Source organism: Anopheles funestus, chromosome 2RL, assembly GCF_943734845.2.
Source record: "Anopheles funestus chromosome 2RL, idAnoFuneDA-416_04, whole genome shotgun sequence".
Classification (NCBI taxonomy): domain Eukaryota; kingdom Metazoa; phylum Arthropoda; class Insecta; order Diptera; family Culicidae; genus Anopheles; species Anopheles funestus.
The window spans coordinates 31,036,848-31,055,320 of record NC_064598.1 but is presented as its reverse complement, the minus strand read 5'-3'; the positions used below and the strand labels follow the sequence as shown (position 1 = coordinate 31,055,320).

The 18,473-nt window shown below is 42.0% G+C and overlaps 1 protein-coding gene across 2 annotated transcripts in view; it reads left to right on the top strand.

Annotated features, from left to right (window-relative positions):
* The first annotated feature begins 290 nt into the window (after nucleotides 1-290).
* LOC125764274 (uncharacterized) overlaps nucleotides 291-18,473 on the top strand; it is a 63,004-nt gene continuing 44,821 nt past the window's right edge. Inside the window, exons 1-2 of one of the 2 annotated variants that reach the window (XM_049428328.1) lie at nucleotides 291-509; nucleotides 910-1,138. The gene's annotated coding sequence lies outside the window, so the exon portion shown is untranslated. Of the gene's footprint in view, nucleotides 1,139-18,473 lie in introns of both variants that reach the window. The other variant, XM_049428327.1, reaches the window with a different exon arrangement.

The window sequence follows — 18,473 nt, the reverse complement described above, 5'->3', positions numbered from 1 at the left end:
CCGGAAGGATAATACAATTCACGAGCGAACCGATTCACTACACTACGGGGGTGGTGAAACACAAACAACATCCTCGAACATGCGAGCAAGAAGCTGGAAGCATTTATCAATTGAACCAGTTAGTTCGCGAGTAATTTAACTGCTTAAAAAGGCTGCCAGATAAGCGGATGTCCTGTGAGAGAGCAAATGGGAGAGCATCTCGCCGCACGGGAGAACATCCGAGAACGTGTCACAGTGGTGCTTTCGGTTATCCTGACCCATCAAAAGCGGTGGCTGTACGATCTTGCTACAGGGCAGAGAATCCGCGATTCAGCTTCAGTTACGGTGAGCAGCTCGTGCGATACGGACAGACCGGACAATTCGTCGCCTTCGTCGTGCGCGTCCTGCGAGTGTCCTGACTGCTGTCGCTGCTACTGCTTTTAATCCTTACAGCTGCTACAGCACATCACCATAACCGCCAGTGACTGCAATGTGTGTTTAGTGAAAAACTGCGTTTGTATGTGCGAAAGGTTGGGGGGGGCGAAACGATTTTCATCTAGTGCAGTTTCCCGTGTAACCTACGACACCTTTTGCTCGGCGTCCTCCGACCGAATTGGCGAATGACGTCCACCGAGAGCGAGGTCAGATGAGGTGTGGATTTTGAGCAGAGTGATGTTTAATTGAATTTCCCTATCAGGAGGTACACAGTCGTGTCGGGGTTTAGTCGCTTACCAGTTACCAACAGTTGGTTCCCAGTGCATGGTTTCACGGGAAGATTTACGGCGGTGTTCCCAGCGGTTCCCTATTCGCCTCGGTTCGGATGTATGTGTGTACCAACGGGGGTGGTTTTTGTTAGTGTGATCTGTTGTGCTAGTTTCAGCACAATTTGAAACGTGTGTACAAAAGCGTTTTTCAATTTAATTCTATTAGTTCAATTTAACGTGTGCGCCATTCACGTGCCAGCCAGTGTATCGTGGTGAGGTTTTAACAAAGCACAAAAAAAATATCTTTTTTTTTATAAAAGCGTGTGTCTCGCGTGCTATCGTAGCACTGGAAAGGTGAACCATTAGTGTCAACGCCAGCAATACCAAATCATTCACTGGAGCTTTATCGGCGCAGCGCAGGATTCGTTCAACGAGGGTAGCCCAACACCTTTCAGGTAAGGCCGTTTGATACCGGGGAGTCACAGATCTCTGCAGCACATGTTGCTGTACCAGGTGACACACACACACACACGCACACAAATGCACAGGGAAACATACCATGCACTTGGCGGTGGTAATCGACTTGATTCATTTCTTTGCTTTCCCGAAACGAAGCCACACGACGAGTCTTGTATTATTTACCAGTCGCGCGTTATTGTTTCACGCCTCGCAGTGCACCATTATGTGGTAGTGTGTGAGCCGGGGCGTTTAATGCGAGGGTGTTGGCTTACATGTTTACCAGTTTCCGTTCATCCGGCAATGAAGGGAAACCCTTTTTGCGCTTGTACTACGCACACGTACAGCGTTCGGGGCGGGAAGGAAGGTGGGAAGGTTGTATGTTTATGTTACGTTCCGTTTATTATGTTCACTTAGCTTAACGAACGACGTACGAGCGTATATTGCCCCCGGGAAGCTGCAGGACCGCCTGTTTTGCAGGAGCATGGGTAAGGAATGGATTCATACAAACACATACTCAGCTTCGCTTGTTTCATTCCCAAATGGCGATCGGTGTGTGTGCGTCTTGCGTTCTCTATGAACGGCAACAAAAGTTAAAAGGGTCAATCGGGTAAAGCGGTCGAAGGCTACACCCCCATTTCGCCATCGTTTGATAGTGGCTCTTCTAACCGTGTGGCACTATTCCCATGCCACTGTAATGCCTCTTCTCTCTGTCTCTCTCTCTGTACCCCGATTTTGTCTACCACGATTCGGTTGAGAATCACCAGCACCGAATAAACATTGTCCATTTCCGAATAGGAAAATGCTAGTGTGCTTCCGTTGGTCGGTATGTCGACCGACCGTGCCTTGTGCATCATGCTCCATCGCGTGGCCCGTTGGTGCCTCTTAAGTGGTTGTACAGTGCAGAAAAACGGTCCGCCGTCTGCTGCTTCCAATTCGTTCCCATCGTTCAGACACAGCAACAATATCAGCATCCTGCTGGAGCAACAACGTTTCATCCGTGTCTGGGAAGAATTCTTCGCCCCATCACTCTCACACACATTGAGCCCGGGGTGGGCTAGAAACACTAGTCCTTCGCTAGTTGTGTGACTACGGTGAAGCTTCTTTCTTTTTCCCCTTTAAGGAAAAGCGTTGTAACGAAATAGATAAAAAAAAAGCTGCGTGTGTGTGTGTTTGTGCTGAAGCTGGTCCGTTGTTTAGTTGTGTAAGTGAAAAGGAAGCAGCAAAGCAAAAACACTTAAAGTGACACAATTTCCATGGAGCAATCCCGCCAACGCTTACATGGATCCCTTCAAACGGAAGAAAAGACCCGAACGGGAAGGGACAGAAGGGAACGCACGACATGCGGTAGGAAAACTTTGTATTTCGTTCCAAGTGTCGACCAAATGGTCGGTCAATAAGGAAGAGGTGGGAACGATTCACCAGTAGCAAAATGCTCCGGCCAACTATAGGACCGGTTGTTGATCGTCCCGTGTTTGACGGAATGGAAAATATCGACGACGTCGGGTTCGACGCCGCAGAAACAGCTGCTGCCTACTGCTTGACTAAAGCCTGGTGTACCATGGTGTGTGATGGGAATCTTTACAGAGTAGAGAGTAAAAAACCGGACCACACGACCGTTCGTGCTTTTGTCCTGTGGGGTGGTACATGAAACAAGACAAAACGGTGAATAAGGTTCGTACGAAACGAACCAAAACAAAATGGTTTCTCGACGGTCGTGGGTGGACGGGCGGTATCAACCGGATATGTCCCCCTCTTGGCCCTTGCCCGTGCCGATATACAGCAACGATGAAGACGACCAATGAAGCAGAAACGTACGAACCGTGTAATGCGTCCGGGATTCGGGTTCCGTCTGCCTTCGGGCGCTGGTGACAAATCGGATCACCTCGAAAACGCGCTCACCCGTTTACGAGCGAGACAACGCTCGCTGGGCGAGAAAAAAAACCCTTCCAGGAAATCTCGAACCGGATAGGCAAACGGTTTTGCGAGATCTCAAGATTTTGAATTCGCACCAGCGTGTAAAGTAAAGCTGTGGGAAGGTATCTAACCTTCCGATAAGTGTGACGAAGCATTATGAAGCGTTGAATACGTTACAAACTTCCTCTAAAGAAGCATTCGTTAATTTCTTGTTGTCGACGGTCGAAAATACGCTTTCTTTTTCGTTCGTATGACACACTTTCTTGAAAGCAATCGAACGGTAAGGCTTTCAAAAAGGGTTCGTTAGTTGTTTTTATGGTTGGTGAAGGGTGAAAATGCTTTCCTAAGAATATTCCACTCATCATCTAGGAGTTGTGATGGGTTTTCGAAATGAACGAATTGAGAAATGGATAAAACATTTTACTATGATACTGTCAATTAATTCAGCACCGTAGCTGTAATTACCCTTCTAGATCAAACGGTCAATCAACGTAGCTTTGATGTATTAATATTTTTGAGTGAGGATTTTAAATTTAAAATAGAGACATTAGCGATTGTATTACATCGTTTTCAGTCCGATCGATTTCTTAGTTCACGTGACCACCCACTGGAACTGGATTTAATTAAAACCCTGTGATGTTTATCAACTATTTAAAGGTGGCAAAGACTAGAAGTAATTTGTACTAAAGAAATACTTTATGTAGGATGACAGGATTACTCCCCGATCGGGTAAAAAATGACAGTTAGAGAGAGACAGGAGGGTTTCCGATTTGACGTTTCTTGAAGTTTTCAAAGTTTGAAGTAAACTTAACATAAAAGCTACTGACCTTTAACGGTTATTCAACAGAAATTGATGATGTGTTAAAAAAACACCATCCTGTTATTATTACAATAATTACTATTTTATTCATCTTCCCATTGTTTTTTTGGACGAACTAGCTCATGATAAAATGTACATTTCTTTCGCTCAAGCGTCCTCATTTGGATAGCCATAGATTTTACTACTAGCCTGTTATTTTTCTTCTCCCCAGTGCACTATTGGTCTAATACTTTACCATTCCTCTATCGAACGAAATCGAAATCGGAAATGTTATTTATTTTTGAATTGATTCTCGCAATTTAAACAAACCGATCGCTCATCACAAACCCCCAAACCGCTTCCCCCGGACAAGCGTCTCAATGTTTCTGTGTGTGTTTTTGTACGTGAGTGAGTGTTTGTCGGCCGCCAAATACATGACAGCATAATAAAAGCGGCACACACCACAAGACATCCGACGTTGACGACGCTACGGACCGAGCACGCCTCGAGCCGTTGTTATGAGAAATAATTAAATGCAGCCTGTTCGCAAACCACTCCCCCAGCACAGCAAACTACGAAGCTGTCTAACTGCTGCCGCTTGTCGAAAGGATGGTGTTATTCCGGCTCTACCACTAACCAAACCATTCCGCCGCTCTCCCTGACGCTGTCTGTGCGAAGATCGGTACGGAAAACTCACCCAGATCGGGGCACTGTTTGCCTAAACGGGCTGTTGGCTGAAGAGACAGGGAATTTTATATGCTGTCAAGCCATGGCACGGCCCGATGCCAAAGCGAAATTGAGATTTCGTGGGTAATCGTTTCGCGGATTTCCTTCACCATTGTACGGGGTTGTATAGGAGCTCCTTTTACCCTGGCTGCGCGCGACCTTCAGTGTTCGTTTGCATTCCGACCCATTGCCGGCACGATGTCATCATTGACTGTAACCATCGCTGTCAGCCGCTCTGGCCCGTTGAGACCCACGTATGGGACGTTCGCGTGCGGCCTTGTCTCGCATTGCGCGACCTGAGGCCGCCTGTTTGCAAGCGAATTTCCACCAACCGGCGATCGGTTTACCCGACGTTGACGGGGAAACGGAAAGATGATCGATGGCACAGGTCCGATGAAATGAGAGCAATTTATCTAGTCGACAACTGTGGTGTTTTAGGATTTTTTTCTTCTCGTCTTCTTCCCTCTATTCGATCATGCTTATTTTTCAGCTCAACTAGCCAAGCAGGCCGCTTTGGCTTTCGATTTTCACGGTCATGATTTATGGTCGATGATTTTCATCGATGATTTTCCCGGCGAGTGGGGCCGGTCAGTGACGCTGGTGTTGGCAGATGGGAATCGCTCGCATGTGTCACGATACCCGGTGGCATGCTGGAACGGACCGGATCGACTTAACTAGACGGTAATTAACTGGCAAATGATGATATTCATTAGGGGTTGATATAAGATGTGATACTTCGCACATTTGGGATAGCGATGCGAGGATAGAGGTGAAAGCATACGAGAGAGAAATGGTGACGGTAATAACCGATATGACACGCGCGCTGGTTGACAATTTGACTGCTGGGTGAATTTGTTCCAACCACACTAAAGAAACCGAAGAAAGGATCGTAGGCGTGATTGATGGAGCCGCCTGGTGTTTCTCTAGCAGATGGTACTGTGAACGATTTTTACTATTTTTTTGTAGAATGCAACGTGTGATATTAAATCACTACGAAAAGAAGAATGAAATTAATAAAAATGTTATTACAAGCATTGATAAAGACTTCTTCTATGGAAATAAAAAAAGTACAACTTAATTAACTGACATCTTTCAAGAGATCAAAAGTGACAATGTTTTGCCATTGTTTCTATGGGATTAATTGTTTGAAATAAATATAAAATTACATTTAAAATCAAATTATTTCAATTTTTGGCGTTGGATATTATGCATGCAAACTCATGTCATCGTCTGATCCTATCAACCCCGCACCCTCGTACATAGAAACGACTACGAATAAGTATAGAAAACATTTATGTGAATCTAAATGATATGCTGTTTTCATTCGACAGGAACTGTATCAAATCTTATCTGAACCGTAATCCTAGAATGAAGGTGTTCAGCTACAGATAATTGAAGAGATAGAAACCTTGAAAAGTCCTCTTTATGGTGTGATATTTAAAAAAAAAGAGAAAAACTATAACTACATAAAATAGTTCCACTCTTAACGTACTACAAAATCTCCAACATAAAAATAAAACTTTTTTTTTAAACTACTCATTTCCATACAAACCACCTTGAGTGGATGCAAATTTTGTTATTGGTTTCTACTACATGTAAACGTTGTTCCATTACAAAGCTTTGCAAAGGATACCAATGGACGTTCACGTCACAAGAAAAGATGAAAAGTGCCACACATCATATCGCTATCGATAGAGGAAATTGGTTTTGCGGTCTGTGGGTTACAGCTGCTGCTGCAGACCAAATCAACTTCAAACAGTGTTTAACCACACGCACTTCAGTGAGCTGCGGTGCTGTAGAGGACGGTTTTAAGAGGCTTGAGGGTGATTTCATTCGATCAAAATCACTCTACAAATCCTCCACATGTGCCGCACCTGTTCAATAGCAATGAATGGTCAGTAGTGTATGTAAGTGAAATGCTTGTAGTTATATTTTAGTACATGGTATGTAAATACACTTGACAATAAAACCAGAACCAGAATAGATTGAATAAATCATTTTTGGTTTTAAACCATTATATCTATTTGATAAGAAATTTCACAATTTTCTAAAAATTTGTTTGATAATTTTGTTTCCTTTTTTAAATATTTCTGCCCATGACGTAATGAAACATGCTGCTCATAACATTTCAATAAAATATGCTACGAAATGGCAACTTTTTCTTCCAAAAAAACATTAAAAAAACAATCTCTGAACATGCGAGCATAAGCTTAAAAAATATTTGCTCTTCCTATCGCCGATCTCCTGGTTGGATAAATCATGGACCAGTGTTTGTGTAACAAATTTAAGCGGCACATTAAACTGTCTCACATTTCAGCACAACCTATCGTCCGCCTGTCAATCAGCGCACTGGCGGAAGCACATCACTTTCGTCCGCACATTTTCAACTGGACGCCGGTTATTGGATTCACATCAGTATGTGTTGTTTGTTCATGCTGGTAGTGTTTTTTTCCTCCTTATCTATTTTCTTCCCCTTATTTAGTGTTTTCTCTCCCTCGTTTAGCTTTATCGTATTGAAATAAAACTGATCGGAACGAAACGCATAAGGTTCACGCCCGCAAAACTCACAATCCAGTCAGGGGTCATGGGGTATCCATTTTCTCACCTGTTGCGCTCGGGCACGGACCTTTCAGTTCGTACTGCCCCGGAGCGAAAGCATTATAAATTTTCAAGCTGTCAAAACAAAGGAAAATAATGTACTACAACACACGGGGCGCGCAATCCCTCTGGAGCACCCGGCCAGATATACACAAATTCTAGCAGCCGTCCGCAAAAGTGCAAGGGCTTCGCGTTTCGGGCACATGGACGCAAATGGTGAATGGTAGAGCGGTTTATTGTTTACATCACAAAACCCAATCCCAAGCGAAACCCCTTCTTGCTCCTCGGCCTCTTATCGGTAGTCTCGGTTTTAACCTCCCCTGTGGAATTTTACTTTTTTGTGTGGACTGTTTGGTGCCTTTTTCCCTATTTATTGTAGAGTTAAGCTCTAAAAATTCAGACTACCAAAACGGCAGAAGCATGAGGCGAGAGCAACATAAACAGCAAGAAAAAAAACCACCACCACCACCCGTATGTGTTTGCAAGCAATCTCGGTTAGGAAAACATGTCTGGCGCTATTTTTAAGTAACCCATCGCCGAGGTCAGATGTGTGTTGTGCTTGTTGCTCTCCATCCCCGCCATTTCCCGATTGGGTCGAAACCCGAATGATCTTCGGCGGGTGTAAGAAAGAGTGCGCGGTTCACCCAGGTCACGATCGTGTGCTGCTGCTCACCGGTCAATGTTTGAACTTTTCCAGTCAGCATTGATAAATTTTATGGACTCATAAATGTTGAGATGTTGTTTCCTTCTGCCACGCGCTCCCGACCGCCACACACATCCGTCCAAGGCGCCCACGCGGGACGGCTTTCAACGGTTGATCTTTAAAACCGTCGTTGGGAAATTGGTGAGCGCGCGAGCAGCATTAGCAGCGACCAATTGCGAAAAGGCGAAGCGTGCAACGGAGCCATTAAATTAGATGGTTTTTTGGGAATGGGGCAATGGATACCGCCAAAGTTTATGTAATTGTTAGTTCCGTTGGTGCTGCTGTCCACGTACTTACGTAACGTGAAGGGAGATTCCTTTCAGCGCCAAGTGTCTTTTTTTATTTTTTTTTTTTATTGTAAAAAGGTTCCAGAACTCACAGCAGTAAGTTTTGTTACTTTTTTATTTGTAATCTTTGTAAGAGATCCGTATATTGTTTGCTAAGAAAAAGAAGGAAACATCGAAAAGTTATCGATAAACGTTTAATTGAACAGTTCAGGGTCAATTCCCTCGCACAACAAAGTAAAGCATTTTGGTAATGGTGAATGTGAGATAGAAAGACTGTGCTGTGAATACAATAATCCGTGTTAAATCCAACAATAAAATCTTAGACTTTAGACCGAGAAGTGATAAAGTGATATCCTTATACAGTTTAACAAAAGTATTTAATGTCAATAATTACTCTAAACTTATCCACTTTAGTCCGGTTAAGCTCAACTACTTGAAATTTGATCCTTTTTTCTTGCTTTAAGTTGCAAAATTAAAATCGCTTTTGTCATCTCTACAGCCCATTAACACCAGGTCTCGCAACGGTTTGATGCTTTTGTACAGATCCTGTGTCAGAGGCGATGCATTTGATAGCAGTATCGTTCAATTATCACTTCATCGCCGAGCGTGGGGATGCGAATAGTTTATACGGAAAGACACCAAAAAAAAACAACCAACCAAGCAAACTACGTTGCGCTGTGGTTTAGAGAACCTTTCGCAAAAAGGTGGCCTTGTTAGGGCCTTTTGCAACCTTTAAGAACAAGTTCACAACGGCAAACCGCCGCAAGAGCCGCAGTTGTGCAGTTGGTGCAGGGGAGATCACATTTTAGCTCCTTGGTAAGCTGCCAATCCGCTTCGCCTCGAATGCACCCACAAAACGTACAGGTGTTATATTTTATGTGCTTACGGTTTCGCACACGATCTTTGCGGTTTGCTGCTTGTCGTGTGGTCCGCCACTTCAGCTCGAATGGTTGTTCAGCGGTGTTCGGTTACCAGCAGAAAAAAAAACAAAACCAGGGAACGATGCCAACATTCATCAGAAGAAATTATTCACAAACGCAACCAGTTAGCACACGTACCCCTTGGGTACTATGGTGTCTGTGTCGATAATATTACTCACCGGATTGACGGTGCAAAACTTCCCTTCCGGATCACGATGGATTACCGCCGGTGCCGGATGAGCGGCACCTTTTTCCGTACCGCTGGTAACGAAATGGTAACGAAATCGAAAATGGCATTCGCGAGCACCCCCCCGAACAACAGGTGCAACAACTCTCGGACGGGTTTGAAGATATTTATTTTTAACACACCGAGAGTGAAATGTCGATACGACGATGATCGGCTTTTGCCGTGCAAACGGATTGTTCCAATCATCAACCGGCTGTGTTGGTGGCCACCAGCACACATCTTGACGTATGCGGTGGCGTTTCGCAAAACGGGAAACCTGACGTCATCTGTTTACCAAAACTTCGATTGTTGTGATGCGATGAGCCCGATGATGATGATGTACAATGGCTGACAACTTGCGCTCTCAAAACGCGACCAGCACACATGGCAGTAACCCCCGAAAATGTGGTCAAACTTTAAAAATATTCACTCAAACCAACCGCGTCGCGTTGTGTACCCCTCCAAACGGACGACGCACGCAAGTGCTGCAGCGCAGCAAACCGCAAAGACGCGCAACAGGGGGGAGAAGATATATGCTGAAGTGTCGACATGTCGAGTGCTCGAGCACTTGAAACCGAGATCTTCCCAACGGTGCTACAGTTCGTTTGGTGAGCAATTAGAAAGGCAAGTCAGCGCACGCTAACGGAAAACAGGGCGTACGGGACAAACTGAAAAAGCCAATCCGAAGATGTTCGGTGACCGCCGAACGAGCTTGTACCAAACGGCTTCATTTCGCCAATTCATTCCGGCTTCCGGTTATCATCCTTCCTGTTCTACCATCGCCCAAAACGAGGTGGTAGTGAATGATGCTGCTAGTGTTGAAGCGTGTTCATTAAGTGCGTCCATCTTGTGTGTCATGGGTGCGGGGTTCGTGGTGATCGCGACGGGGCAAAACTTGTAGAAACTTTTGCTCCTTTTCGCACCACTTTAACAAGCTAACCGCATAAACATGACAGGCGCGGCATCATGACAGATTCTCTCGGAAATCATTCGTCGCGTTGTCGTTTGCTTGTTTGTCGATCAGCTCATTTACTTGTAATACGTAATGCTTCTCCCCCGTTTTTTTTTTGCTGCTTCCTCAGACCCGTTGTTCGGTGTGGCCTTAGTTGCACCACCACGTTATAGTGTGAATCTTTGTTTTTCCCCCCTCGGTTAGCCTTCTTCATTCCCTTTCCGGCAAGCAACACACGCGAAATGGACGCTTATAGCTTAACGCTTCCGTTTAGCAGGTCGCGGAAAAACGGCGGGTGAATAAATACAACCAAACGACTCAACAACACCACAACAACCCGGGAGAGGGTTGCGGTTGCGGCTGGTCGATGGGTAATATTTCAAACCATCTAATACGAAACACGGCTTAGCTGTCAACATCGACTGGATTTTTCAGCGTCATAAAATATATATTACAGTATCACGAATGAATTGATGTTAGGCCGTTCTAGTGTTCTTGTTAATTGTAAATTAATTGATGATTATGACGAGCGTAACGACACCACATACGATCGTTTTGATTTTATATTTGAGGTTAATATGAGTGTCTAACATAAACAATAAATTAATTTCATATGTTTACATTATTACTGAATAATGTCTATATGGGATTAATTTTCCATCATAAATATTGATCTTTGCTTGATACCTTTAATAGCACAGCGAACAGAACGTTATCCACGCTTCTGTACCGTGAGTGTCGTTGAATTTTTTTCTCATATTCATTCTATCCCATTCATTACAAAGTGATCAATTTAAAGTTTAAAAGCATTCTTGACAAGGTGGATTATATTCTTGACAATGTTCTTAAGAATATTTGACACTTCGCCCAACGTATTTTGTTGTAATTGATCATTTGAAAGCATAAGAACACTATGAAAAGTCAAGGAAAGGAACGTACAGTACCAACAATTTTACAGGCGTATAGAGCACATCTGATTCCATTGGAGTAAACAATAAAATATCCGATTTGCTACCACAACACTTGCTCTCAGCAATAATTCTCTCGCACATGTACAAATCCCTGTCTGATGTCATCAATTGCTGTAGCAGTACCTTTAATAGATTTTAATTTCCCATAAGCTTTAATTGAGCTGTAAAATCCCGTCAAAGTGTATATAAACAAGAGCCATCTGCCACACTGGCTGCAATTAACAGCTGTTCTTACCGCATTACACTCACTCAGGAATTGTGCTAACTGGGTATGGGTATCCATCTCTAACAGAGGGGCCATAGAAATCGATACGTTCTGGTCCGCCTGGTGAAATAATCATAAAATGGATATCAAATTAACTCCCCATTTTAGTTAATGTTCATGCCGGGGTACGGATTGTACGTGAACGTGAAGCAAATTTATTTCTCTATTTGCCGGTGTCACAATGGAAACATGGTTTTTGGTGCATTATCTGGAGGCTTGTGAATAGTCATAAATGTTTTGGTGCATCTGCATTTTAGTACAACGCCATGATACCATTTGTTTGTGAGCAAAACAATTTGTCAATATGGCCGTGGTAGTTTAGCGCACGGGTAACGAAAGGAAAGCGACTAAGCGGTTCAAAATGACAAGCCTGAACCTGGGATGAAGATAGATGCTTAGAAGCGAAATTCATTTTAAATGTCGTGTTTATATTTATTGCACGTTTTATTGCGAAAATTTAAACCAACCACTACGAAAACTATGCGTACGTTACGTTTATTCGTGTGCCATAAATTCAGATCTATCAGCGGCAAATATTTTTCATAGTTATTGGGTAGTAGTGCAAATGAAAAAAATTTTTTTTGGTTGTAAATAGAATAGTAAATTCGACAAAAAAATGGATTCGCTTCCGAATAACTCCATCAATTTTGGTAGCCGCTCCGTAAAAAAGTGCAATACTTCGAGTTCGGAACCGTCCGAAGCCGTTTTTTTAATTAATTTTTATTCTTTTTTTATTTAAAGCATTATTTGAGTGAAAAGAAACTTATTTCAACAAATTCATACTAAAATACATCAATTTTTAAAGTTTTGCAAAATTTCACAAAAAAAGCTAAGGCTATAGCCTTAGAAAATTTTCAATTTTTTATAATTTTTTTTATGATTTCCTATTCTTTTTTCTATTTAAAGCATTATTTGAGTGAAAAGAAACTTATTTCAACAAATTCATACTAAAATACATCAATTTATAAAGTTTTGCAAAATTTCACAAAAAAGCTAAGGCTATAGGCTTAGAAAATTTTCAAATTTTTAGAATTTTATTTTATGATTTCCTATTCTTTTTTTTATTTAAAGCAGTAGTTGAGTGTAAAGAAACTTATTTCAACCGATTTGCATTAAAACACATGTATTTAAACATTTTGATAAATTTATCAAAAAAAGGCTGAGGCTATAGCTTTAGGAGATTGGCAAATTTATAGATTTTATTTTTTTTGTATTATTTTTTATTCTTTTTGTTATTTCAATTATTATTTGAGTGAAAAGAAACTTATTTCAACAAATTCGTATTAAAATATATCAATTTATAAATTTTGCTAAATTTCGCAAAAAAAGCTAAGACTATACATACATAGCCTGGATAGTTTCATTTGTCTAGTTTGGGTGTTGTACACATGTATTCCGTTTCAAATGCTCAAAAGCTACATGCTTGCTTACAATAAACGAGTTGCCTCACTTAAAAGAGTTGTTATTTTCATCTCTAGTCTTTAGCCACCCGGAGTCGCTATTCGGCAGTCGAAGTCGTCGAAACCGTCCGAAGCCGCTAGTCGGAGACGTCGGAGTCGTCCAGAGTAGCAAGGAGCCGTTCGCCGGCAGCGCAGCGTTCACTAATCTAGGTTATATCACGGTATCATAGACGATTTGAAGCGCTCTGGAATTTCAATTCATTTCAGCCCCAACGACTCCAACGATTCAGCCGATTCCGATGGCTCCAGACTGCTCCGGGCAGCTCAGCCGGTTGCGGATAGCTCCAATGACTCCGGCGGCTACGGCTGCCGACTAGCGCCTCCGGACGGCTCCGTAGGGTTCCAGGCAGAACCATGGTTTAAACCTAGCCGGAATTGGAACCGGAGTTGCTATGCTCGGAAGCGGTTCGGAACCATGGGTACGATTCCGACAACCCATCACTAAAATACTCAATATAAAAAATGCACAGAAAAATGTGAAGTATTGAAATTATAGACAATCGAAATAGTTTTTTTGATATACACAAAAATGTGATTGTTTGAAATTTGGTTATTTACAATTTTGCTCATCGTTATATTATCATTTGAGTAAAAGTTTAAGTTATTAATTTATTTGAATTTTATTTAAGTACTATGAGTCATCAGCACTATTGCTTCATTTATTGTTGTATGTCTGCCGTAATGCTACACATAGAGTACTTAAAACATAATATACATATGACTGCAAAGTAAAACTAAAACTCAGACAAGACAGGAAGTTCATGTAAATAAACATAACAGAAGCTCAATGGCCAGGGTGGAAAGGCTAAAAGGGAAATCTAAGAGGGAAACGGAAGAAGGTTAAAGGGAAGTGGAAGTCAAAAAAGTGGGAAGAGGAGTTAAACGATCGCAGAGCATGCAACAATGGGTCCGAACGACCTGCGGCAGTGCTACGTCTGGGGATAATTTACGGTGGACGCATACGGACGATTAGGAACATAGAGGGGGATCGAGGAGAGCAACATAGGTAAATCAATACAATCGAGCAAGATGGGAAGCAACAAATAAGGATTGGAGTTCTTATTGGACAAATAAGGAGCAGCGATTCTCGAAAGGAGTCAATACCGTGCAGTCGACACCTGGACTCATAATTGGGCAGGGTAGCAGAGGAACCACCCATAAATTTGACAACTGCAAATCTGGGAAAGCATCTCGGCACCCGTTCAATGTCCTCCATATAAATCCTAGCAGTCGGGGCCCATACTACAGAGCAATACTCCAGCAACGACCTAACAGTGTCTTCAAAGACATCGGATCACAAAAATCACGAACAATGCGCTTTATGATGTCAAGCGTCCTCGAAGCCCTTCACACCTAGGAATCTATATGAGGCCTCATGGAGAAACTAGAGTCAAGCCAAACACCCAAGTCCTTGATTACATAGACACGGGAGAACTGGGCCTGATCGAGAACATACGAGTAAACAAATTCAATAATGAAAACTTCAGTTAGATAATTGATTATAAAATTAGCAGCTTGTGAATAAGTCCAGTACCAGTATTAAATTATTCAACAAAGAATTTTTTATCCTTACAAAACAAGCATATCCTTACAAAAATAGCATAGAAAATGAAAGAGAACTCATCTTTTTCCCTATCACGAATAAGACTTTTCTCTGCTCAATCTCTTCTGATAATAGCATTATCAGCACAACTAACTTATCTAAACTTTTGTTAGATAATCTCAACTTATTGATTGCGTCGATCGCATCCTGCATAATACACCTGTGCAACAAAAGAAAACATTGAGCGTTGTACAAAAAAACTCCACAGCAGACAAAAGGATGTCCTTGAGCCTCTTCCTTCTGGGAGCTGGCCAACCGGTGCGATCCTAGCGCAATTACTATTGAGTAACAAACAGGCAAAAGTTTCCTCTTGAAAAATAAGGATTAAAGGGGGGAAAAAGTGTAAATCATGCATCAAGTCTCAAACCGATTCCGCAGAGAGTGCCATAAATCCCTCAAGGTTAGACAAATTCTCGTCCACTACACCATGTCTAACCTTTGCCGGCATTAGCCTTTGATCAACTGCTTATTAATATTAATAGGATTGTGCACCGTGCCGGCCACTGCGTAAATTGCATCGCATTGCAATGAAGGTAAGTTGTGCAACGGACAGTGCATACAGTGTAGCGATCCAAACATCTCTTCCGGGGGTTTCAAAAAGGTACCAAGAAAAGTGGTTCGTTCCTTTTTTTGTGTAGATACTCATCCAACCTTGCAGACCACTCCACATTCACATTACGATGCATACAGATGGTTGGGAATGTTTTCATAACCCACCATCCCGCCTGGCAAGCATTACTTTCCGGTTTGCTAGAAAACTAATGCTCCGTCTTCTGCGAGTGCCCAGTAAAGTGTTTTTCATCCCGTACGGGATAAAGGTTACACATTTTATTTTACGCTTCTCTTCATCTGCTCGGTGCAAATCCGTCTCATCTTTGCATTTCGTAACCCCCTCCCCCGTAAAACTGTCCTCTTTGTCAGCTGGCCGCAATCATACACCTTATTCGCGACAACTCGCCTACATCATCATCGACAGTCGTCTGTGATCGAGTTGTGCGGCGGTAGGATTCATTGCTCCGCTTCACATCCACCATGGCCATGGCCATTCGGGTACGGTGACGAAAGAAAACCTTCCACACATAAAGGATGGGTCGGCTGCAGAGGCGAGGAGTAGCGATTATGCGCTTCATTACATATGCATTTATTTTTACGTAACCAAGTTGGCATCCACCAAGAGCGCTGGAGAGCTTATGCCCGTTTCCTGTCCCGGACAACCCGTGCTCCTATGCAATCGGTTATGAATGTGTCGCCGCTTCATATGTGCATCTCGTCCTGCTCACCGTGTTCCCCGAGTTCACCCAAAAGACGGGAGTCGGTTGACGAAAGATATTATCCTTCAACGAATGCGCAAACGATGGTGCGGACCGGGTTTTGCACCGTGGTCCATCCCGAAGGCAACAACTCGTGACACATAACGATTCCGGTTTCTTTTCCCTATATCATGTTTTCTTTTCCACTTCTACTTTTCACTCACGTCAACACGTATTTTATTCATACACCGTTCCTATCCATTCTTTCTTTCGCTTTTTTGCATTTTATACTGCAGTCGTCTGTTTCACGTCGAAGGTTAAACGCCTGTAAGGATTCCCCCACGGGAGAGGATCACCTTCTGCCAAGGGCATACAAGCGGGGGGTTGTGTGGCAAAGAAACGTACGAGTGCTTATGAATGCTCCACCTAACCGAGTGCTGAACGGTTCGCCAGGATGTGGCAAACCTTGTGTATTTCCACGGCCCCCCGTGCATCCCATCGCGGAATTAATTAAAAGTCCTTTGAAAGTGCTTTTGAGAAAAGTAATTATTTCAACATTTGATCGGTATGGCTTTTGCTCGCACCCTGTTCTATTGCGTTCTTCTGTCAGTTCTTGCGGTATCGGTAGGTGATGGTAATGTGGCTTTTCTCAGGGTCGACCTTCGCGTTCGAAAGGATTTTTTTGTTCACTAAAGCTTACTGAAATGGTGCAAGGGCACACTTGAGCCACCGCATACCGGTGGGGCTTACGGAGCGAGTTTGTTTATTGCCAGCGTAGTGGAAAAAGCCTCCCGTTGTGTGTACTTCAACGCGAACAGTCGGGTTGTAGCCGGATGCTGGGTTTTTGCTCGTTTGATGCTATTCCCAAAAACAACAGGAAGTTCTCTTTAGCAGCATTATTACTGCTTTTCATATGTGCACCTTTGAAAACAATCCAAATTATTTGTTTCTGTGAATGTTCATGCACTGTAAACATAAAAACTGCTTTGAGATTAATGAAAAAAGTTTGAAAAAACATTAAATATTTACTTGCATATTTTTATTAATTCTAAACTGTTCATGACAGCAATACGGCACGGCCGTTTTACATGAATAAAAAAAAGTTTTTCATGAAAAGGTTAAAGTTACTTTTTTTAAAATCTATCATACACGAGGTATAATTCCTAGAATATATCCAAAAAAACAACCAACCAATACTGAAAGCTCGAATAAATTTATTTTAATATTAAATCTAAAACAAACTCAGAAGAAAAAAAGAGGTTGTGAATCTTTTATAAAGACAAAAGCTCCCTATCAACTTCATCACCATTTATCCCACGCATAATAAAGCACCTTGGCCTTTCGTTGTCTCTGTGCCACACTTTGCTCTCCTTTGTTTTATATTTTCTTTCGTCTGTTATTGAATGATTACTGCACGAGCGATTGGTGAGATGAGCCATTCTCGCCTTCTCATCCTAATGCCATTTCATACATCAACAACGTGCTTTTTTTGCAGGCGTTGATTGAATTTCCAGCATAATGGTGAGAAAATTTGTCGCTTCGCATGATGTTTTAAAAATAAATCATCTAACACCTGATCCGGTTGGGATGGTTGAATGGTGCTTTAGTTCCCGGTGCAAATACCTAAGCCGCGCGGAAAACGTTGATAAATTCTCAATTTCCACACATAATCGTTTTCGGATCCAGGTTAACATCGCATCAATTTTTGCACACATCAATGTCAGGGAGTTTCTTTCGTGTTGTTCCTAACAAACAATATCAAAAGTTCTTATTATCTGATTTTCATTTTACTATCTGTTTGTGGAAATATAACAGGTAGGCTGATAATTGTTTGGCCGATGATAGTAAAACACAATTTTTTGCAAAAAAAAATTATTCAACATATTAGCATATAACATATATAATATTCAACACATATTCGATCGATTATAGCGATCTTTCAATTTGTCGATACCATTTTTGTAGTAGTATTTGCCCTTTTTGCACAAAAAAGGCCTCAGTTTCGGCGATCACCTCTTCATCCGAAGAAAATTTCTTCCCAGCGAGCATCCTTTTGCGATCTGAGAAAAGGAAATAGTCGCAGGGAACCAGATCTGGGGAATACATTGGGTGCGGAAGCAATTCGTAGGCTAATTCATGAGTTTTTACCATAGTTTTCACTTATTTGTGGCACGGTGCGTTGTCTTGATGAAACAAAACCTTTTTTTCAAATGTGGTCGTTTTTTGGTGATTTCGACCTTCAAACGCTCCAATAACTTGATATAGTAGTCTCTGTTAATGGTCTTTCCTTTCTTAAGATAGTCAATTGATTTTGCACAGATCTTCCTCATATCATATCATATTTTAAAGGTTTTCTTCACAGTGCCCATTTCACCACTTTTAAATTTATCATACAAATATTTGATGATTGATTTTGGTGAAGCAGTGTCCTCTTCATCAATTTTAGGCTTCAACTGTTTTTTCCCCTTTCACAAAGAAATACTTTAACATAATAGTTAATAATAATAATACTACATAATACTTTAACATACTTTAATAGCTCACTATGTTCGAATTCGCTTTTTGGTACAAACTAAAAAGGATATGGATTTAAATCTACTAGCTCAATCTATGTGTCAGACCAAACAATTATCATGCTACTTGTTATTAATTAAATT